Consider the following 7884-nt stretch of genomic DNA (forward strand, 5'->3'; position numbering starts at 1 on the left):
AGGCGGCCGCAGTTGCACAGTGGTTATGGCTCTGGAATGCTGACCCGAAAGTCGCGGGTTGGAATCTAGGCGGTGGCGGTCGCATTTCGACGGAGCGAAATAATAGAGGCCCGTGTACTGTGCGATGTCAGTGCACGTTAAAGAACCCCAGGTGGTCGATATTTCCGGAGCTCTTCACTACGGCGTCCCTTATAGCCTGAGTCACCTTTGGGATGTTAAACGCAGTAAACCGTAAACATTTGTTTATTGGGCATTTGAATTTGATTTCTTTTCATCCTGAAAAAATATTATAGTAAATAAATCATAGATCTTGTTTGTGTATATAGTAGAATTTCAGGCAAAATGTGGTGTGACGTAGAGGACCCAATTTCGGATCTTAAGAGTGCAGAGTGGATCTTGAGAGTCCCCTATAAAGAACAACCAACTTGTGAAGACAACCTGGGCACTAGTCTCTTCTTATTCTGATTTTGTGTACATTATAGGTAAGTTGTGTTTAGCACTTGACATATTTTGCATTAACGCGGCGATAACATTTGCGGTGTTAATTTAGTTTCGTTAAAAGCGAAGTAGCCCTTACATGTCCAACTATGCGTTTCCATTTAAATATAGGTGGGCAAATTCAAGATTTGGAGTACAAAAAGCTTCTTCATTTAAAAGAAATGTAAGTCGTTTCTCAAAAGAGTTTATTAATGCAATAAATATTAATTGCGAGATGATCTTCTCTTTAAATGCTGGAAACGTTATACTAAGGCTGTGCAGGAGTGTATAATTTTTACAGTGGTAGTTAAAGGTGATAACAAAAGTACACCCCCCCCCCCCCAAGTTATCGCAGTATATCGTCCAGCACAGATACCATTCTTGTCAATTGCAGCTTACCTCGAACGTGACAGAAGCTTCCAGTGCTCTTACTGAGCAATCCATATCAATCTGTAATAGCGACAAAAGTTTTCTTACGCTATGGAAGAAAGACAAGCTGTCGCGTCAGCACACCTTCAGTAACCCTAACCTCCAAGGAAATGAGCCTGTTGCACAGGGGATAGCATATCTTCGATAACTGCACGAGCCTTTGATGCAGTGTGTTTTTATTTGCATTTTTAAATGGGTACATCTGTGTTTGACCATGCGCATGTGAGTAGTTCTTGTGTACGTATAAATTAACCTGCTTACTTCAAATAAAATTTAGTTGTAAGATCAGCACCTTTGTGTGTGTTCCCTTCGTTCTTCGTCCTTGTTGCTTAGCGCTGTTTTAATATTATGGAGCATTTCCAACTCGCCCAATCTGCCGTTCTTCTACAGACTTCGTGAGTTCGGACAGCAGATGATTAACATGAGGGGTCCAAGACAACGCTTCACTAAACCATACACCAAGGAACTTTTTCACACTTTCTTGTTCTAAGATGTGTCCTCTGTACTGTAAGTTAATTATATTTTTATGCCTATTTATTGGCTTAAATATCATGTACTTCGTTTTTACTGCATTGAACTGAAGTTTGTTGTGTTGCAACCATGTGAATAAATCATTTAAGTACAGATTGCCCGATTGCTCAATGTCATACAGTGTTCTACCTGAAAAGAATAAACTAGTGTCGTCTGCAAACATGGTTATTGTGGGTGTTCTTTGTTGCCGTTATGTCATTCACATAAAAAAGGAAAAGTTACGGGCCTAATATCGAACCTTACGGGACACCTAGTTTACTGTCAAGTTGTTTTGAATAAGTACAGTCTATTTTAATAAACTGACGCCGAAACGATAAGTAGCTCTTGATAAGGTCCAATGTGATGCCTCGAATCCCATAGCAATCTAATTTTATAGCTAAGATTTCGTGGTCAACGGAATCACAACCTTTGCGTAGATCGAGAAATATTCCTAATGTGAAGAGCTGATATTCAAAATTTCTGATAATTTGCTGCTTGACGGCAAGAAGAGCGTCCTAAGTTTTCTTATTTTTCTGAAAACTATACTGCGAGGGTGATATTATATGACGCTTGGTTAGACATTTTGACAGCCGGTTATTGATAGACAGTTCGTAAATCTTTGAAAACACCGGTGGCACTGAGATTGGTCGGTAATTCGTAACATCGTCAGTTCTACATCCTTTGTGTATTGGAATAACTTTGGCCAGCTTTAGTTTATCCGGGAAGACTCCAGTAGAAAACGTGAGATTAATGAGATAGGCTATGACAGGGCTGATTATTAATGACACTCGTTTTACAGGTTCAACTTTAATTTCATCATACCCACTTGCGATAATATTTTTTAAGTGTATTATAAGGCCCTTGATTTCTCTTTCAGTAACGGCTTCCAAAACGAATGAATTCACTCGACGAGAAGGCCAGTAGTTCGCACTTTGTTGAACAGACGTCTGAGGTACGGCTGCATTAATGAAATACTCGTTAATTTCATCTGCTAGCGTCTTGCCTACTATGGAGTTAATGATTACTATTTGGTCAGCCTTAACTGGTGATGTGTTTCTGCTAATAAGGTAATTTACCTGCCTCCAGATCTTTGCCGGATCCGTTCTTATCCTGGCAAACATCGTTTCGTAATATGCAAGTTTGGCTTTCCTAATATCAGTGTTTAATTTATTGTGATATTTTTAAAATTCTTTGAACAAGTCGCCGTCTTCGGACTTTATGAATTTGTGAAACATACAATTTTTCTTCCTAATGCGTTTTAGTAAGGCGGAGTCAATCCAGGGTTTTTTAATTTTCCGGTTGCATTTTTTATACTCCCTTGCCGGAAATGCATCATTGTAGCAACTAAGAAAGACACGAACAAAAACCTCGTACGCAGAATTCGCATCCTGCTGTAGGTACACATTTGACCAGTCAGCCCGCTCAATTAAAGAATTAAAATAGCTTAAGGAGGAGTCATTCACAACCCTATATTTAAGCTTGCTGCGTTTATAGTTCGTGGTTAAGGGTGTGTTGTGTGGCAAAGAATATGGGCAGATGGTCATGATGTCGCATGATAATGCCCCTGCTTTATAACCTGACGCATTCAGGTTTGAAACACATATATCTATAGAGTAGAACTTTCTGACGTAATTCGGGTTGGAATGGTAATAGCATTTTGGCACACATAAGAGGATAAGAGATTCATCAAGTCGCGCGCAGTAGAGTCGTCAGCCAACGTGTCGATGTTTACTTCTCCCAAGAGAAAGAACTGCTTATAGTATTAATACAATAGATTATTACATTTTCTAAATGCTGTAGGAAATGCCGCTGGTATCCAGTCGGTGGTCTGTTCGGCAGTGACGATGTTCCAAACGCGTTTCCAACAGGTGCTAAATATCAACTTGCAAGTTTGTGACATTATTATATTTTTCCTTCACTTTGTGAAGGCGTCATGGAAGATGATAGGACACTGCCTAAACTAAAAACACTTTTCAAACTAGGCGGTAAGCATTCAGAGGGTAATGCTGTATGTTTCTAGAACGCATGATTTAGAAGCGTAGCATAATTTTTTGGTATACACATTTGATTGGGACCTCAGCATAACATGGCTCCAGGCACCACTTCACCAGCATAACCAACTGGCAGGCGCCATTAATTATTTCACCGTAGCTATAATGTACCAAATTATGACAATGCAATATTAAGAGACGCCACAGAAACTCGCACAATTTTTTTGTGTGTCTTGCAATAGCTGTAGAACTACGGGTTAGATTTAAATAAAACAGGCTGCTTTGTGGTTTGGTACAGTCATCTCTAACATTTCAGCATTGGTGTGTTGTCTTCAGTGAATTGCCATCGAAAATGTTGCCATTTAGGTCCGGTGTGTGAACTCCGGCGTTTCACAGGGCTTCATCCGATGTTACAGAATGGTGCGCGTCGGACTCATTACAAATTTTATTTTTCATAGCTGATATCATCGATGATCCCAAGTTCATGAGGAGACTCATAGGGACAGTTTTGCTCGAATATTATTATTAAATCAAAAAAAGATCCGGTAAATATTAACAGAAATTCGAGATGCAATTGTAATGGAGCGGCACGTGACAGATGTCAGTCATTTACAAAAGAAAAAGCATCGTCATGCCTGTGACGAACATGAAGCAACCAGTTGTCTAACAGTGCACTATCAGCGAGAATATATAACATTTGCCCGAGTCTAATGTCTCCCGATTCTAAAGCGCGCCCGATTTACGTAACCTAAAAAAGAAACTGCAAGACGGTTTTATTTATATATTCATTTATTCAGGTACCTGCAGCGCCTGCTGATAGCATTTTTGTAGAGGATACAATTGTAAAGCATACATCGTCATGCCGACGGTACTGTGTAAAAAACAAAGAAACAATAAAAATGCATTCCTATACAGAGCAAACTGATAACAAAAGAATCATGAAACCAAGAAAAAGTAAATGGCATATTGAAGTATGAAAACACACACACACACACACACACACACACACACACACACACACACACACACACACACACACACACACACACACACACACACACACACACACACACACACACACACACACACACACACACACACGCACGCACGCACGCGCGCACGCACGCACACACACACACACACACACACACACACACACACACACACACACACACACACACACACACACACACACACACACACACACACACACACACACACACACACACACACACACACACACACACACACACACACACACACACACACACACACACACACACACACACACACACACACGCACGCACGCACGCGCACGCGCACGCACACACACAGATTAATTCAACAAAAGGCGCGATAAAGCATTTTAAAAAGGCGATCGGGGCCAAGACACCTGGCAATTTCTTCCAATCAGGCACTGCTTTGAGAAAAATGAGTTTTTAAAGATAATTATACGTCACTGGTATTCCTGAACCTTTAAAGAATTATCTAAACGGGAGGATATATAGCTGGGAGCTTTCATGTATGAATCTTTAGACAAACCTGTTACGCCTATAAACATATTGCAAAATAGCTTAAGTCTAAGGTATTTGCGTATGGCTTCCAACAGAGGTCAGCCGAAATTTTTGTACATCTGAGAGGAGCTTTTGGTGAAATCATTGTTTGCGCACACACACCTTGCTGCTCATTTTTAAATTCGTTCAAGTTCGCTGATAAGTGTTTTTGTTTCAGGGTCCCAAGTTGCGCTACCATATTCTAAAATGGGACGCACGTTTGTCAAGTAGAGTGTCTCCTTCAAATCAGCAAGTGCCTGCTTGAAATTGCTTTTTAAAAAGTTTAAGACACGGCTAGCAATATGGTTTACGTGGTCGTTCCAAGAAAGGTTGTTTGCGAAAATAACACCTAAGTACTTGTAGTTCTTAACAAAGGATAAGTTTCTGTCGCCCAAAGAGTACTGGGTAGGTAATGTTTGCGTTTTATTCGTAAATTGCAGAACTTTACACCTTGAAAAATTTAATATCATGCTCCATGTTCTGCACTAAGCCAGGACAGGGTAGAGGCCAGGACAGAGTAGAGGTAATTTTGCAATTCATAGGAGTCAATTACACAAGTGACGTCCCGGTAAATGCAACAATCGTCAGCATACAATCTGACCTTGCTGTGAACCCGGTTAACTATATCATTGATAAATACTGAAAAAAGAAGTGGGCGCAAAACTGATCCCGGCGGAACACCCGATAATACTGCAATATCTGGAAAACTTGCGCCTTCAAGAATAACGCGTTGCTTTTTACCGACGAGAGACGCTTCGAGCCATTTCAGCAGTGTGGGTGGAACTTTGAGAGTAGACAGTTTCAGTAATAATAAATTATGTGCGACCGAATCAAGCGCTTTTTAAAAATCCAAAAATATGCAGTCAAGCTAATTACTAATCTTAATTGAAAAAGCGACATCGTAAGCAAGCTCTATCAGCTGCGTATCGCAAGAAAATCCCTTTCTGAAGCCACGTCGCAATGAAAAAAAATTTTGTTATCCTGGAGGTGCCTAAAGAAATTAGTGTAAAAGATGTGCTCTAGCGATTTGCATATGACACTTGTAAGGGAGCTAGGCCTACAGTTTACAGTTTTTGTTTTGTCACCGCTTCTACATAGAGCAACTACGTTGGCGCTTTCCCAGTCATCAGGCAAGGCGCCGACATCCACTGATTTTTGAAATAGTGTGGCTAAAAAGGAAGCGACAGAAACTGCACAGTTCTTCAAGATGAATTTCGGAATACTGTCAGGACCGGGTGCCGTGTTTACCTTGAGCTTGTGCAAAAGTAACACTATTCCATGTAATGAGAAATCTGTGACACTCATCTCCGTAAAATCATTCACAATATGTAAACCGTCGGTAGGGCATTGCGATAGAGAAAAAAAACTGACTGAAAAGAACAATTAAACTGTACAGCCTTGCCTTCCAGATACGAACTATAGTTGAAGTCATCTGTAACATCGGCAATGTTGTCTCTTATGCGCTGCTTACATTTTTCATACTTCCATACTTGCTTCGGATTATTCTTCATTTTTCCGCCTAGAACACTTAGATACGCACGTTCGGCCCTGCGCATCTCACGAGTTATAATCTTGTTCAGCTCTTTCAGTTTAAATGCAAGGAATGCTCTGGTGATTGACAGTACGTACGTTATAAGCAGTGCCTTTTGTTTATCAAGGTTCGAATGGAAGTGTTCATCCAAAGCTTATCTGTTCGACACCTCGACGAGATGGTGCGTGATGGAACATACGTCTGCACTAAGGCTGGGTGTTTCGTCTTCAGTAGGTTCCACGTGAAATGTATATGAGGTCTGGAACTGCGATGTCTAAATTCTGGGAGAAAGGCATCGAGTTCACGCGATAGCCAGACATAGTCTCCTCTGCCGTAATGAAATACCGTTCGTGGTGGTAGTTTTCTGCGGTGCTCGACAAAACAGGATAATCTTGCGATTACCACTTCATGATCGCTTAAACCGGGAATTGTGGTGGCTGAAGAAAAGAGGGGGCGATCATTGGAGAAAATGAAATCAAGTACATTTGCGCTACTACAGCCTATTCTAGTTGGACATTTCACAAACTGAAATAGAGAATGAGTGTTAATCATTTCACGAAAAGCAGTGTGAAGGGGCGGTGTAGTCTTTATATTAGATTTAAGGGAGACCAATTATACATTAAATAAATTAAAATCACCACCTAAAATAACGTAAGATGCATCCAGGGTTAGTAGAATATTACTAAATTCAAATAGGGGCCCTGAGTCTATCGCGCATGCAATTGTAAGAGCTATTTTCCCCGAAAACTTTTGTGCGTTGGGATTGGGTAAGTCTGATACTTAACAACTTCCAACCTTAAGCCACCACCTTCTCGAACCCACGCACCCACCACCACCCAACTGCACTCACCAGAAGCCAGCAGCACAGCAAACCCACGCAGCAGCATTATGAAAAGGGGCGGCATAGTCAAAGTCGAAGACGCAATGGGAAGGACACCAATATAAAATCGAAATATACTGTCAACCATTTATTTTGTCTCACACATTCTATAATCCTCTCGTTGTCTTTGCAGATCGCCCTACTCGGCTGGACACATAATAAGTGGTATGTAAATTATACGGCATCATAGAGCATACCTCTTCTTTTTTCTGTTGTATAAGTGCTTCTTCTTTTCAATATGAAAGAACTACAGTACAATGAGAACTGCTTTTCAACTGACCCAGGTTCGAAGACATCTGACACAGCAATGTTCGCCTGCGGATTATGTCCCTACACAAGCAAGACGAGTTTGGATATGAAGAGACATGAAAAAATTCATAGACAGCTGCGGCATCCATTGCGATGTGGTACAATGGAGTTCTTCACAAAATACGACTACCTGAAACACAGGAGAATTCAACATGGATTCAGGTATGTTTCTGGCGTCAAGCTAGGGAATGTAGTGCCAATAAT

At 40.8% G+C, this 7884-nt stretch overlaps 1 long non-coding RNA gene across 1 annotated transcript; it reads left to right on the forward strand.

Moving 5' to 3' along the window:
• The first annotated feature begins 2289 nt into the window (after positions 1 to 2289).
• Positions 2290 to 7538, forward strand: LOC144106642 (uncharacterized). The gene is made up of 3 exons (XR_013309078.1): positions 2290 to 2368; positions 5139 to 5213; positions 7505 to 7538. It is a non-coding gene; the product is annotated as an uncharacterized LOC144106642 (long non-coding RNA).
• The last annotated feature ends 346 nt before the right edge of the window (positions 7539 to 7884 follow it).

This window comes from Amblyomma americanum, chromosome 10 (assembly GCF_052857255.1).
Source record: "Amblyomma americanum isolate KBUSLIRL-KWMA chromosome 10, ASM5285725v1, whole genome shotgun sequence".
NCBI classification, from domain to species: domain Eukaryota; kingdom Metazoa; phylum Arthropoda; class Arachnida; order Ixodida; family Ixodidae; genus Amblyomma; species Amblyomma americanum.